The sequence below is a fragment of the Neoarius graeffei genome, chromosome 25, assembly GCF_027579695.1.
Source record: "Neoarius graeffei isolate fNeoGra1 chromosome 25, fNeoGra1.pri, whole genome shotgun sequence".
Lineage (NCBI taxonomy): Eukaryota > Metazoa > Chordata > Actinopteri > Siluriformes > Ariidae > Neoarius > Neoarius graeffei.
The window spans coordinates 16350994-16366369 of NC_083593.1; the positions used below are offsets into that span (position 1 = coordinate 16350994).

General features: G+C 41.6%; 1 protein-coding gene across 4 annotated transcripts in view; it reads right to left on the reverse strand.

Annotated features, from left to right (window-relative positions):
- erg (ETS transcription factor ERG) overlaps positions 1-14658 on the reverse strand; it is a 129093-nt gene extending 114435 nt beyond the window's left edge. For 2 of the 4 annotated variants that reach the window (XM_060908745.1, XM_060908744.1), the window contains exon 1: positions 13858-14042. The gene's annotated coding sequence lies outside the window, so the exon portion shown is untranslated. Of the gene's footprint in view, positions 1-13857; positions 14043-14523 lie in introns of those variants that run through there. The other 2 variants (XM_060908742.1, XM_060908741.1) reach the window with 2 other exon arrangements.
- Between the last annotated feature and the right edge of the window lie 718 nt (positions 14659-15376).

Here is a 15376-nt window from a genome sequence, read left to right on the forward strand (position 1 = left end):
ATGACCTGGCGACTTGTCCAGGGTGTACCCCGCCTTTCGCCCGTAGTCAGCTGGGATAGGCTCCAGCTTGCCTGCGACCCTGTAGAACAGGATAAAGCGGCTAGAGATAATGAGAATGAGAACACTGTCTTCTCTGAAAGTCATAGTATTGATTTGTATCCTATTATCAGACCCTCCAGGATTTCGCGATGTTGCGATTTGCAACTTCAACGCAAAGTCAACCAATCCCCGCGAATTCAGGGTGGTGTTGCAATTATATCCAATCACCGCAACTTTCCCGCAAATTTGACCAATCGTTGGTGACGTCGACAAACTACCTTCTGCCTTACTTCCGTGTATACGTTCAAGAGAAGCAGCATGTGCGAGTCAGTATTTATATAGGCTTAAATTCTGTTACTGAAAGTGTGTTGTGTTTACAGTGAAGGACTGTGTGCACTTTACGTTACTTTTTTACTTAATACAAGAAATTAATGGATACCAACATTTTTGCCAAAATGGTATTTTATTTTCCATTGTTTAGGCAGCTTCAGCATCATACTGTGAGATTCTGTTCAAACTGTTTTTTTTCTTCTATGAAGCCTGAGCCATTTATTTTATTAGTTTATAATTATTGTTTAATTTAGTCTTCAGGAGAGACTGCCTGCACACATTACTAGTATTAATAGTTTTTTTCTTACATGAAAGCTGAGGCATTTATATTATATTTGAAGGTAACTTCATGTTGTGCTGTGAGGTTCTCTGCACTTTAACTTTTGAACCAACAGGTGCATTTGGATAAGTAAAGCCTATTTTTCTGCATTATTATAGTCCTGGTAATCTTTTATATTGGTAAAGTTGTTTATAGGACCATTTCTCAGTGTCTGTTTTTTTAATCAATAGTTTTTCAGTAATAACTTAATATTTAACATATCACTCAATTTTAATCACAAAAAGAGAAAATCGCAACAATTTCTCACAACTTTCACTTCCTCCCGCAATGTAATCGCAACAAAAAACCTAAAAAACACCGCAACTTTCATCGCAATTTTTTGGAAAAATCCCCACAACATCAGACATTTTAGCCCACAACAATCACAAAAAAGGCCCGCGGAATCCTGGGGGACTGTCTATTGGTATGTCCTTCACTACATGACTAATTACCGCATTACTCGCACGGGGCGCTAGTGTCAATGCTTGTTGATACAGACAGCGTCTGAGAAGGTTGAATAATAAATAAAAAAATAATATGTCATATTTGGGCAACCATGTTCTGAGTTCGGGCAACCAGATTTCTACAAATGGTTGCCCGAATGGGCAACCATGTCTCAAAGTTAAGGTAGAGCCCTGTTTTGGATTTTTGGAAGAAAAAAAAAGGATTTTTCAAATTTTTACATAAAAAATGTAAAAATTTTGACTTAGTTTCTAAGAGCAATGTTGGTTTCCGGAGCATATATCCAAAACTATTTATGATATGGATTTGAAACTTGGTATACTTGTTAACAAGGTAATATACTGTAGATGTGCCTTTTCATACTAAGAAATTTGAGAAATTTTAATTTTTTATGTTTCCATGGAAACAATTTCAGACTTAGTCTCTCAGGTTAGTCTTAGGGGTAGGTTTTGTTTCCGGAGCAGAACTTGAAAACTATGAGTGGTACGGTCTTGAAAGTTGGTATATGTGTTGATTAAGTAATGTATATGTGCCTTGTCATACTAAGAAATGTGAGAAATTTTCATTTTTAGCTCACCTGGACCAAAGGTACGGTGGGTTTATGCCATGGGCTGCTGAGGTCAGTGTAAAGAGGTAGGGTTGGGTTCCTGTACCAGAACTTGAAAAATTGTGACAAATAATGTCTTGAAACTTGGTATATAGTTGGTATATAGGGCGGGGGATATAGATGACTCTGTCGTCTTGTTTATAAATACATGTAAAAATGGACATTAAGTTCACAATTTGCATTTGTCATAAAAACTCATTTCAGCCACAAGCTTTTATCAAATTGTATGAAATTCGATATTTCATGACAGTGAAAAACATATATTCAATCTAGTGTGTCCAAACTTTTGACTGGTAGTACACTTCAAATGTTTTACTAACCAAATAATTCATCACTTGCTATGACACTGCATTAGGAGATTTAACATTGTCTTCTCTGAAAGTCATAGTATTGATTTGTATCCTATTATGAACTTTTCATATCATTCATTATTGCCCTTATCTGATTATTACTGCTGACTGAATCCAGCTACCGCATCAGGCTCAGCCACAAATGGTCAAGGAAACCCACTCGACCACGTTAGCAGTGCTTAGCCACAGGCCTGCCAGTTGTTAAACCAACTGGGTGTTTGGGGGAAAAAAAAAAACAACAACTCTGAATCAATGGCTGTGTCTGAAATCACTCACTCGTTCACTACTCCCTACTCACTATCTAGGGAATTCTATATAGAGGACTATACAGTGAGCTCATTGGTAAAATGAAAAACGTTTTCGGACACTACTCCGCCGCAACGTTATTTACATCATTACTGTCGCGCAATTATAACGTGCCAGATCAGTCGGCTGATGGGTTTTCAAAATAATAAATCCATATTATACTGAGCGTATTTCCCACATTAATAAATACAAAGTACTTTGTGTCTGCTGCATCTTTCAGTTCTTTTAAATCAAGGCTGAATCCTTTCTTTCTTCGTTGTCGCTGCCTTTTATTAAACCAAATTTGAGGCTTTGGATTCATTCCTTGCTCTGCACTCTCACTTGTATTCATGTATTTTATGTCTTATTCTATTTGAGCTTATTTTCTATTCTCTTACTATTTTTAATTGTACAACCCCGATTCCAAAAAAGTTGGGACAAAGTACAAATTGTAAATAAAAATGGAATGCAATGATGTGGAAATTTCAAAATTCCATATTTTATTCAGAATAGAACATAGATGACATATCAAATGCTTAAACTGAGAAAATGTATAATTTAAAGAGAAAAATTAGGTGATTTTACATTTCATGACAACAACACATCTCAAAAAAGTTGGGACAAGGCCATGTTTACCACTGTGAGACATCCCCTTTTCTCTTTACAACAGTCTGTAAACGTCTGGGGACTGAGGAGACAAGTTGCTCAAGTTTAGGGATAGGAATGTTAACCCATTCTTGTCTAATGTAGGATTCTAGTTGCTCAACTGTCTTAGGTCTTTTTTGTCGTATCTTCCGTTTTATGATGCGCCAAATGTTTTCTATGGGTGAAAGATCTGGACTGCAGGCTGGCCAGTTCAGTACCCGGACCCTTCTTCTACACAGCCATGATGCTGTAATTGATGCAGTATGTGGTTTGGCATCGTCATGTTGGAAAATGCAAGGTCTTCCCTGAAAGAGACGTCGTCTGGATGGGAGCATATGTTGCTCTAGAACCTGGATATACCTTTCAGCATTGATGGTGTCTTTCCAGATGTGTAAGCTGCCCATGCCACACGCACTAATGCAACCCCATACCATCAGAGATGCAGGCTTCTGAACTGAGCGCTGATAACAACTTGGGTCGTCCTTCTCCTCTTTAGTCCGAATGACACGGCGTCCCTGATTTCCATAAAGGACTTCAAATTTTGATTCATCTGACCACAGAACAGTTTTCCACTTTGCCACAGTCCATTTTAAATGAGCCTTGGCCCAGAGAAGACGTCTGCGCTTCTGGATCATGTTTAGATACGGCTTCTTCTTTGAACTATAGAGTTTTAGCTGGCAACAGCGGATGGCACGGTGAATTGTGTTCACAGATAATGTTCTCTGGAAATATTCCTGAGCCCATTTTGTGATTTCCAATACAGAAGCATGCCTGTATGTGATGCAGTGCCGTCTAAGGGCCCGAAGATCACGTGCACCCAATATGGTTTTCTGGCCTTGACCCTTACGCACAGAGATTCTTCCAGATTCTCTGAATCTTTTGATGATATTATGCACTGTAGATGATGATATGTTCAAACTCTTTGCAATTTTACACTGTCGAACTCCTTTCTGATATTGCTCCACTATTTGTCGGCGCAGAATTAAGGGGATTGGTGATCCTCTTCCCACCTTTACTTCTGAGAGCTGCTGCCACTCCAGATGCTCTTTTTATACCCAGTCATGTTAATGACCTATTGCCAATTGACCTAATGAGTTGCAATTTGGTCCTCCGGCTGTTCCTTTTTTGTACGTTTAACTTTTCCAGCCTCTTATTGCCCCTGTCCCAACTTTTTTGAGATGTGTTGCTGTCATGAAATTTCAAATGAGCCAATATTTGGCATGAAATTTCAAAATGTCTCACTTTCGACATTTGATATGTTGTCTATGTTCTATTGTGAATACAATATCAGTTTTTGAGATTTGTAAATTATTGCATTCCGTTTTTATTTACAATTTGTACTTTGTCCCAACTTTTTGGGAATCAGGGTTGTACTTGAATGTCCGTTCATAACGTGTTTCTTCCACTGTCCATTCACCCCAACACACTTTTTTTTTCCCAGCGCGACCGCAATGCACAATTGCTTGGTTAGTGACCAAGTAGTGCATTGTGGGATACTATGAGTCCACTATATAGGGTGTAATAATTCTCACGATACATTCAGACAGCACTACAAAATGGCGAAATCGCTATATAGTCCACTACGTAGTGAGTGATTTTGGACACAGCAAATGACTCCAGTAGAGGACTAAACCAGGCACAGAGATTGGGGAGGTGACCCAAACCCAGCCTCAATATGCACACTAATGAAGTCTAGCTAAGTGAGTAGGTTCAAGGCAAAACCCACACATTGAACCATGGTAAAATAAGCTTCAACAGACAGGATACTGGTATCTCCATCCCTAGTCATGAGTTGTTAAAGATTAACAAAACCCAAAAAATAAACTCCTTTATACTGTATATCTCATCTCATCTCATTATCTCTAGCCGCTTTATCCTGTTCTACAGGGTCGCAGGCAAGCTGGAGCCTATCCCAGCTGACTACGGGCGAAAGGCGGGGTACACCCTGGACAAGTCGCCAGGTCATCACAGGGCTGACACATAGACACAGACAACCATTCACACTCACATTCACACCTACGGTCAATTTAGAGTCACCAGTTAACCTAACCTGCATGTCTTTGGACTGTGGGGGAAACCAGAGCACCCGGAGGAAACCCACACGGACACGGGGAGAACATGCAAACTCCACACAGAAAGGCCGTCGCCGGCCACGAGGCTCGAACCGGGACCTTCTTGCTGTGAGGCGACAGCGCTAACCACTACACCACCGTGCCGCCACTGTAGATCTTATTCCCTCATATACAAGACATGTTGGGCACTGACATCTTACTCTCTCCGAGGTTCAAATATCGCGTTCTGAGTACAAATTACATGAGAGAATCTGAGATTGCGATATCACTTACATGCTGCATAACTTACTGAGACTGAGATCTAGTGGATACATCCATCGCTTCAAAATTGTTGTAAACAATCCTGAAGATGCCTGAGTGTCAAGTGTTTGGGTCTAAAAATAAGCCCGATTATTCAAGCAGTGAACACACACACACACACACACACACACACACAAATAAACAGACAGCAGACCCATACCCAGCCTTTGCTGCCTTATAAACTCCATCGTTGGCTACTCGGTGCTTTTTTCCCCAAAAAAATGAAATTTTTTCCTTGTATTTTTATGCGACATGTGGGCAGCACGGTGGTGTAGTGGTTAGCGCTGTCGCCTCACAGCAAGAAGGTCCGGGTTCGAGCCCCGTGGCCGGCGAGGGCCTTTCTGTGCGGAGTTTGCATGTTCTCCCCGTGTCTGCCTGGGTTTCCTCCGGGTGTTCCGGTTTCCCCCACAGTCCAAAGACATGCAGGTTAGGTTAACTGGTGACTCTAAATTGACCGTAGGTGTGAATGTGAATGGTTGTCTGTGTCTATGTGTCAGCCCTGTGATGACCTGGCGACTTGTCCAGGGTGTACCCCGCCTTTCGCCCGTAGCCAGCTGGGATAGGCTCCAGCTTGCCTGCGACCCTGTAGAACAGGATAAAGCGGCTAGAGGAGATGAGATGAGATTTTTATGCGATGTGCTTTTGTTTGTTTTTATTCACTGAGAAAAGCAATCATTTTAGATGGCAAGAACTGCATTGCAATGACAACGTCTACTGTTTACTAGTACCCATGTCAGTACTGCGTATGCGTTATCTAGCCGAGTGAGATTTAAACTGCATAAAAATGAAGTCTGTTGATTTGCGTATTTTGTTGCCGGTAAAAATCACGTTTACAGGAAATTTCTGATTAGATTTTTAGAATTCGACGCCTTTATTTGTCACATGTGCAGTACTTTGCAAAGTCTTAGGCATATGTAAAGAAATGCTGTCGACCAAAAATGGCTTAAAAAATAATGAAATGAAAAGTTTCAACGTTAAAAAAAATATTATAAACAGTAATCAGTAAGCCACAATAAATGAAACAAAGACAGTAGTCTCAGGCACAATGAGTGCAGTTTTATAAGAAAATGAGCTGTAGGTTTTACTGAGCATCTCGCAGAACCAGCCAGAGTTCTTCTGGACACTTTGACTGTCAGACTTACTTCTTAATTTTGCACCAAAATCCAGCAGCCTTCATTATGCTTTCTTTTTTAATCTGAAAAGTGCTCTCTTATGTAATATGCTGCTCGGATACAAACTTTTTTGTTCTGCAACATTTAATTTTGTGCTGGAAAATGAACGTTTGGAGCTCTAAAGAGTTTTTGTACATTACAGCACAGTAAAGTTCTTTCTCTATATTTGACTGATCCAAAACAGTGACAACACACGCACGCACGCACACACAAAGAGAGAGAGAGAGAGAGAGAGAGAGAGCGCAGTGGTGCCTGGGGATATTTTTTATTTTTAGAATAGACCGTTTTTCAGCGTCACGTGATCAAACAGTTGCGCGCACCCTGGCAGCAGAAGCAGTAAGCTTCCCAATTGATTCTGGGACAGACTAGCCTACTTATCAATCATTTAAACGTGGATATATACTGTTCTCAGCATCAACGTGTCTGGTTGTTGCGTATACGGTTGTACGAATTGCTATTCCACCGGCGGACTAAAGTTTTATAGGATTCCTAAAGGATCACACCCATTTCAGAGCAACAGACGGCAGCTGTGGCTGCAGGCGATTAAACGTGTGAACTGGAATGAGGACATAATAAAAAAAATGCTCGTGTCTGTAGCGCCCACTTTATATCAGGTAAGGTTCTCTATCTACTGATTTTACTGGAAGCCTTGTTCACATTAGTGATTACCTGCATGGTGTAGAATAATAATCAAAAGCAGCTTAAGTTGTTGGATAAACTGACGTTAGCTTTGGCTAGTAGCACTAGCTGCTAGCTTGCTACATCTCATCTCATCTCATTATCTGTAGCCACTTTATCCTGTTCTACAGGGTCGCAGGCAAGCTGGAGCCTATCCCAGCTGACTACGGGCGAAAGGCGGGGTACACCCTGGACAAGTCGCCAGGTCATCACAGGGCTGACACATAGACACAGACAACCATTCACACTCACATTCACACCTATGGTCAATTTAGAGTCACCAGTTAACCTACCCTGCATGTCTTTGGACTGTGGGGGAAACCGGAGCACCCGGAGGAAACCCACGGGGAGAACATGCAAACTCCGCACAGAAAGGCCCTCGCCGGCCACAGGGCTCGAACCCGGACCTCCTTGCTGTGAGGCGACAGCGTTAACCACTACACCACCATGCCGCCCCTAGCTTGCTACAGTATGCAGCTAAAGTTTTATAGACCCTTTTTCTGTTTGTATACAAAGATCAGCTTAGAAAAAACACATTTGTTTTGCCAAGCAAGCTAATGGGCAAATCTAATAAAACTTTAGCTGCATAGCAAGCTAGCAGCTAGTGCTACTAGCCAAAGCTAACGTCAGTTTATCCAACAACTTAAGCTGCTTTTGATTATTATTCTACACCATGCAGGTAATCACTAATGTGAACAAGGCTTCCAGTAAAATCAGTAGATAGAGAACCTTACCTGATATAAAGTGGGTGCTACAGACACGAGCATTTTTGATTATGTCCTCATTCCAGTCCACACGTTTAATCGCCTGCAGCCACAGCCGCCGTCTGTTGCTCTGAAATGGGTGTGATCCTTTAGGAATCCTATAAAACTTTAGTCCGCCGGTGGAATAGCAATTCGTACAACCGTATACGCAACAACCAGACGTTGATGCTGAGAACAGTATATATCCACGTTTAAATGATTGATAAGTAGGCTAGGCTGTCCCAGAATCAATTGGGAAGCTTACTGCTTCTGTTGCCAGGGTGCGCGCGCAGCCGTCTTTGTTTACGAACAGTAAATGGGTCTATTAGAAGACTTTATTTGATCGCTCTGTGTAACCAAGGTAAACGGTGTACTAGTGATCCGGTTACATCACAAGCGGATATCCGGTTTCAGTGCAAATGGCTGCGGCCAGGTTAGGGTTGGCGAAAACTAAAAAAAATCTTGACCGACCACCGAGCCTCATTAGCCGGTTAAAGTCGGTTAACCTATGAGTTTAAACAGGGATGCAAACGGCGCACCTTTTGGCGGATGCCGCCTTTTTCACGGCTGAATCGTGCAGATCCGTTTTTTTTTTAGGATGGGCGTTGGAGTGTCTGAATAATTTCATCAGAGTAAATTCTGTATTAAAATTACTAAATAAGCAAATGCCGTTACAGTCCATGAAACATAGGAAGTATGAGAAGAAAACAGTAAATCAGAAAGCTGCGCACGTTTTCGCGGAAGCTGCGCAAATGTGCGCAGCTTTCTGATTTACTGTTTTCTTCTCATACTTCCTATGTTTCATGGATTGTAACGGCATTTGCTTATTTAGTAATTTTAACACAGAATTTACTCTGATGAAATTATTCAGACACTCCAACGCCCCCCCCAAAAAAAAAAATCGGATCTGCACGATTCAGCCGTGAAAAAGGCGGCATCCGAAACATACTTTCAGAATGCACTGGCCAAGGCAGGACTAAACTCGATGTGCCTTCTAATAATAATGTAAAATAAAAAAACAGAATAGTAATTGGTAAGCTAAAAAGCCTGTGTCTACACTTTTCTTTCGCCGAGTGGCAGCTGTCTTCAACTGGGGCGGGAGGGCGGGACATGACTGAATGGGTGTTTCTGATTTGTCAGCTGTCATCCTTACACCGCATGGCATGCCCCAAGCGTTTACAACACAGAATTCCAGGTTCTCCGCTCCAAAATCGGCAGCTTCAAAACGATTGATTTTTTTTTTTTAACCGACAACCAAAAAAAAAATTAACCGGTTGACGTTGATTCGGTCAACCATCGGTCAAACGGTCATCGGTTAGGCCAGGTAAGCTCATTTTTAGCAACATCATAACTTCGGCAAATGGTGTTATTCTGGGGTTTTATTTGACTTTAAGTAAATAATTTCATAAGCTTCAACATGTGTGTCAGAAAAGAAGAAGAGAGAAGGCTGTAGCATCATAACATCTCAGCACAAGAAGGTCTCCCAGTCGATTCTCACCTCCGTGGCAGTTAGAGAGAGTGAAAGAATACCAATGCTGAGACATGGGGCGCTGAAATGGCTTCTGTTCCCTCATTCATCCACTAAAATTTACGAAACAACTCCACCCTGATTTTTTTTTCCTAGGCACAAAATGTACCGGTAGAAGTGTTAAAAGGTTTCAGTCGAAACTATTACGCTGATAAAAATCATACACACTCACTGTACACATTATGAGGAACATCTGTACATTCATACAGTTATGTAATCAGCCAATCATGTGGCAGCAGTGCTTCGAGTAATGTTCAGATCAAACATTGGAATGAAGAAAAAGTATGATTTTTGTGACTTTGTTCATGGCATAGATATTGGTATCAGATGAGGTCAGGTCAGGTCAGGTCAGGGTATTTCAGAAACTGCTGCTGTCCTGGGATTTTCACACACAACAATCTCTCGACTCTTTCACACACGGTGGTGCAAAAAACAAAAAAACACTGAGTGAGCGACAGTTCTGTGGGTGGAAACTCCTTGTTCATAAGAGGCACCCGAGGAAAATTTGTCAGATTGGTTCTAGGTGCCAGGAAGGAAGGTCTAGTTTCTGTGAGTCTGTGCCCATGATATCCTCAGAATCTGACTGACTGAAGTGGAACCTGATGTGGTCTTCTGCTGTTGTAGCCCATTCACCTCAAGGTTTGATGTGTCGTGTGGCCTGAGATGCTTTTCTGCTCATCACGAGTGTAAAGAGTGGTTATTTGTCAGCTCTGTCCGGTCCAATAATTTTCCTCTGATCTCTCTCAACAACAAGGTGTTTCAGCCTGCAGACCCTCTGCACACAGACCCTCTGTTTTTTTGTTTTTCGCACCGTTCTGTGTAAACGCCAGAGACGATTGTGTGTGAACGTCCCAGGAGATCAGCAATTTCTGAAAGACTCAAACCAGCCTATTTGACATCAGCCACCATGCCATGGTTAAAGGCACAGAGATCACACTTTTCCCCCCATTCTAATGTTTGATGTGAATATTAACTGAAGCTCTTAACCCGTATCTGTATGAGTTTATGCTTTGTGCATCAGCCATAATTGACTAATTGAAGAACTGCATAAATGAGCAAGTGTTCCTATTAAAGTAGTCTCAGATGAACTATGAAGAGATATAGAGATCACATGACATCCATTACAACGCACAGGGTCTGACAGGATTAAAAGTAGACGGCCTTTCGATTTCATAAAATCGGTGAGATTTAGTTCCTTCTGAAATTTGGTCATTGTGATATGTTTATTTCTGTAATATCTAAAAAAAAAAAAAAGGCCATTCTGTGGCTGGGAAGTTATTTAATTTGAGGAGCAAATAATATGCATGAAATCGCTCACTTCGTGCAATCAAGCAGACAAAGGAAGTCTGTGTGTGCATGCGCACGCTTACCGTCGTCGTTGGGTTTTCCGGCAGCTGGCATTGTGTTGCATTACTGCCATCTACAGGTTTACCTTTGACCGTGCACTGACAGTTCCATCATTCTGTCGCTAAACGAACAGCTGATCACGCCGAGGTGCTCGCTGACCGCCGATATTTATTAGTTTGGTCCTGCGTTTCCTTTCCTTCGCAACATAACATCTTTTCTTCTCTTTTTCCGTTACTGTAGTCGGTCTTCCATGTTTCATTCGCATCCTCAATTTTCCTTTCCTGTTTCAAATTTGTATCCCACAGTGCCTTGCGCAAGTGGGGAAAGCCCACCACGTGATGCATGACATAGCATCTTGAATTGGGTCATGGTGAAGCAAGAAAAAAATAGCGGAGAATTTAGGGCCACATTACCCTAAATTAATTAATTGTTCTATTTAAAAAACCCCAATAAAATTAGAAGTCTGTGATTCGAATATGCTAGCTTTCGCTCCACTAAACAAAAATAATTGGGCATCAGGGAAAATTCTTTTTTACCTTCTTTTCTTTCTTCTTTTGGGTTTTACGGCAGCTGGCATCCAGTGTTGCATTACTGCCATCTACAGGTTTACCTTGACGGTGTGCTGACAGTTCCATCATTCTGTCGCTAAACGAACAGCTGATCACACCGAGGTGCTCGCTGACCGCCGATATTTATTAGTTTGGTCCTGCGTTTCCTTTCCTTCGCAATATAACGTCTTTTCTTCTCGCTTTCCATTACTGTAGTCGGTCTTCCATGTTTCATTCGCATCCTCAATTTTCCTTTCCTGTTTCAAATTTGTATCCCACAGTGCCTTGTGCAAATGGGGAAAGCCCACCACGTGATGCATGACATAGCATCTTGAATTGGGTCATGGTGAAGCAAGAAAAAAATAGCAGAGAATTTAGGGCCACATGACCCTAAATTAATTAATTGTTCTATTTTTAAAAAAACCCAATAAAATTAGAAGGCTGTGATTCGAATATGCTAGCTTTCGCGCCACTAAACAAAAATAATTGGGCATCAGGGAAAATTCTTTTTTACCTTCTTTTCTTTCTTCTTTTGGGTTTTATGGCAGCTGGCATCCAGTGTTGCATTACTGCCATCTACAGGTTTACCTTGAGCGTGCACTGACAGTTCCATCATTCTGTCGTTAAACGAACAGCAGATCACACCGAAGTGCTCGCTGACCGCCGATATTTATTAGTTTGGTCCTGCGTTTCCTTTCCTTCACAACATAACATCTTTTCTTCTCTTTTTCCGTTACTGTAGTCGGCCATCCATGTTTCATTCGCATCCTCAATTTTCCTTTCCTGTTTCAATTTTGTATCCTACAGTGCCTTGCGCAAATGGGGAAAGCCCACCACGTGATGCATGACATAGCATCTTGAATTGGGTCATGGTGAAGCAAGAAAAAAATAGCGGAGAATTTAGGGCCACATGACCCTAAATTAATTAATTGTTCTATTTAAAAAAAAAAACCCAATAAAATTACAAGTCTGTGATTCGAATATGCTAGCTTTCGCTCCACTAAACAAAAATAATTGGCCATCAGGGAAAATTCTTTTTTACCTTCTTCTTTTCTTTCTTCTTTTGGGTTTTACGGCAGCTGGCATCCAGTGCTACATTACTGCCATCTACAGGTTTACCTTGACTGTGCACTGACAGTTCCATCATTCTGTCGCTAAACGAACAGCTGATCACGCTGAGGTGCTCGCTGACCGCCGATATTTATTAGTTTGGTCCTGCGTTTCCTTTCCTTCGCAATATAACGTCTTTTCTTCTTGCTTTCCGTTACTGTAGTCGGTCTTTCATGCTTCATTCGCATACTCATGTCTTCTCTCCTGTTTCAAATTTGTATCCCACAATGCCTTGCATGAACAGGGAAAGCCTACCACATGATGCATGACATAGTATCTTGTATTGCGTCACGGTGAAGCAAGAAAAAAATAGTGGAGAATTTAGGGCCACATGGCCCTAAATTCATTAATTGTTCTATTTTTTAAAAACTAATACAATTGGAAGTCTGTGATTCGAATTCAGTAGCTTTCAGTCCATTAGACAAAAATAATTAAGTGTCAGGAAAAATTCTTTTTATGACCTAAACTTGAAAAATCCAAAAGGCAGTTTAGCTTTAAAGAAAATACCAGAATCGGTCACTTTATCAGACTCGGTTTTGTGAGAGCTGTACGTGTGAGCTGGTTTATTGCCTCTGCCAACAAAAATGGTTTATTTGTCTGTTCCCAGTGTAACTGAAAAAGTAGTGAACAGATTCTGATGCAATTCTGAGGAATAGTGAGCCATGGGATAAGAAACAAATGATTAGATTTTGATACAAATCTGGATGTAAACATAGTAAACATCTGGATCTTCTAATTTATGGCTTGGTGAAGGTATTCACTTTACAGAATGCCCTTCTGGTTTTGCTGCTGCTCCAAGAAAAGCTTTATTTTAAATAAATAAACAAATAAATAAACAGAACATGAGCACAACTTTGTCGTCTAGACAATTTTATAGCCCTGGAAGTTAAAAGGAATCAACTTCAGGCTCGAAAATGAAGATCTGGCCACAAAGGATGGAAATACCAGATGTTTTTCTCTTCTCGAGAAAAGCTGTTGTTGTTGTTTTGGTTCTTTTCTCATGACAGCAGTATTGTGCTCCAGCCTGCTACAAGTCCACACAATAACACCAGCAGGGCTGGAAGAAAAGCTCGAGGAGAAACTTTTTTGCTACCAGAACAGGTTTTTAATGTGTGTATGTATGTATTATTAAAAAAAAAGTCACACACTCGTCCACAAAACTTCAAAAAGATATCCAGCTGGACTTTTCTAAACACTCTGACATGAAGCTCTGATCTTCTGAACTGAGCGTCACCCAGAGACCGAGGTCAAGTCCCAAACCGCGTGCTGCCGTCCTAAATAGTGTCTCAAATAGTTGGCTATAAGACCTCAGGTCCGCTTACCTTTCCCTGAAGTGAGGCACAGTGAAATGTGTTCCGTCCCAAACGCATACGGAGCTTCAAAAAAGGTGCGCTTCTCTGTGTAGTCAGCAATGTGCGGAGAATCATCCGGCCATGACGTAGAGCGCGAAGGGTTTAGGACGCAGTCAGTCAGTCAGTACTAGCCGTAGTACACACTATGTAGTACGTAAGTGTGTGATTTGGGACGCAGCCTACAGCTACATCTCGCGCGCAGGCTATCAATGACCTATCCCATCCCATCTCATCTCATCTCATTATCTCTAGCCGCTTTATCCTGTTCTACAGGGTCGCAGGCAAGCTGGAGCCTATCCCAGCTGACTACGGGCGAAAGGCGGGGTACACCCTGGACAAGTCGCCAGGTCATCACAGGGCTGACACAGACAACCATTCACACTCACACCTACGGTCAATTTAGAGTCACCAGTTAACCTAACCTGCATGTCTTTGGACTGTGGGGGAAACCGGAGCACCCGGAGGAAACCCACGCGGACACGGGGAGAACATGCAAACTCCGCACAGAAAGGCCCTCGCCGGCCCCGGGGCTCGAACCCAGGACCTTCTTGCTGTGAGGCGACAGCGCTAACCACTACACCACCGTGCCGCCCAGATATTATTATAATGATGATGATGATGATGATAATGACTTACCGTTAGAAGATTTTAAAAAAGAAGAAGTGCAGCTGTGTGTGTGAAAAGTGCCTCGTCATGCGCCAGTCCTGGTAGTTTAAACAAATTACTGGAGTTTGTGAGGAAAAGGAAAACAAAACGGGGGGAGAGGAGGTCTCCAGGAGTCAGAATGAGCTCAAAAACTGAACGCCAGCAAGTTTTACAAAATACTCCTGCAGGTCGAGAGAGAGAGAGAGAGAGAGAGAGAATGAAAGAGAGAAAGAAAGAACGAGAGAGAGGATGAGAGAGAGAATGAAAAAGAGAGGGAAGAAAGAGAATGAAAGAGAGAATGGAGAGAGAGAAAATGAAAGTGAGAGAGAGATTGAAAGAGAGAGAATGAAAGAGAGAGAACGAGAGAGAGAATGAAAGAGAGAAAGAAAGAACAAGAGAATGAGAGAGAGAGAATGAAAGAGAGAGAGAATGGAGAGTATGAAAAAGAGAGAGAGAGAGAATGAAAGAGAGAGGATGAGAGAGAGAATGAAAAAGAGAAAGAAAGAATGAGAGAGAATGAAAGAGAGAGAGAAAGAGAATGAAAGAGAGAGAGGATGAGAGAGAGAGAAGAAAGAGAATGAAAGTGAGAGAATGAAAAAGAGAGAGAGAATGAAAGAGAGAAAGAGAATGGAGAGAGAGAGAATGAAAAAGAGAGAGAGAATGAAAGCGAGAGAGATTGAAAAAGAGAGAGAATGAAAGAGAGAGAGAGAATGAGAGAGAGAGAATGAAAGAGAGAGAAAGAAAGAATGAGAGAGAGAGAATGAAAGAGAGAGAGAGAGAATGAAAGAGAGAGAATGAAAGAAAGAGAGAATGAAAAAGAGAGGGAAGAAAGAGAATGAAAGCG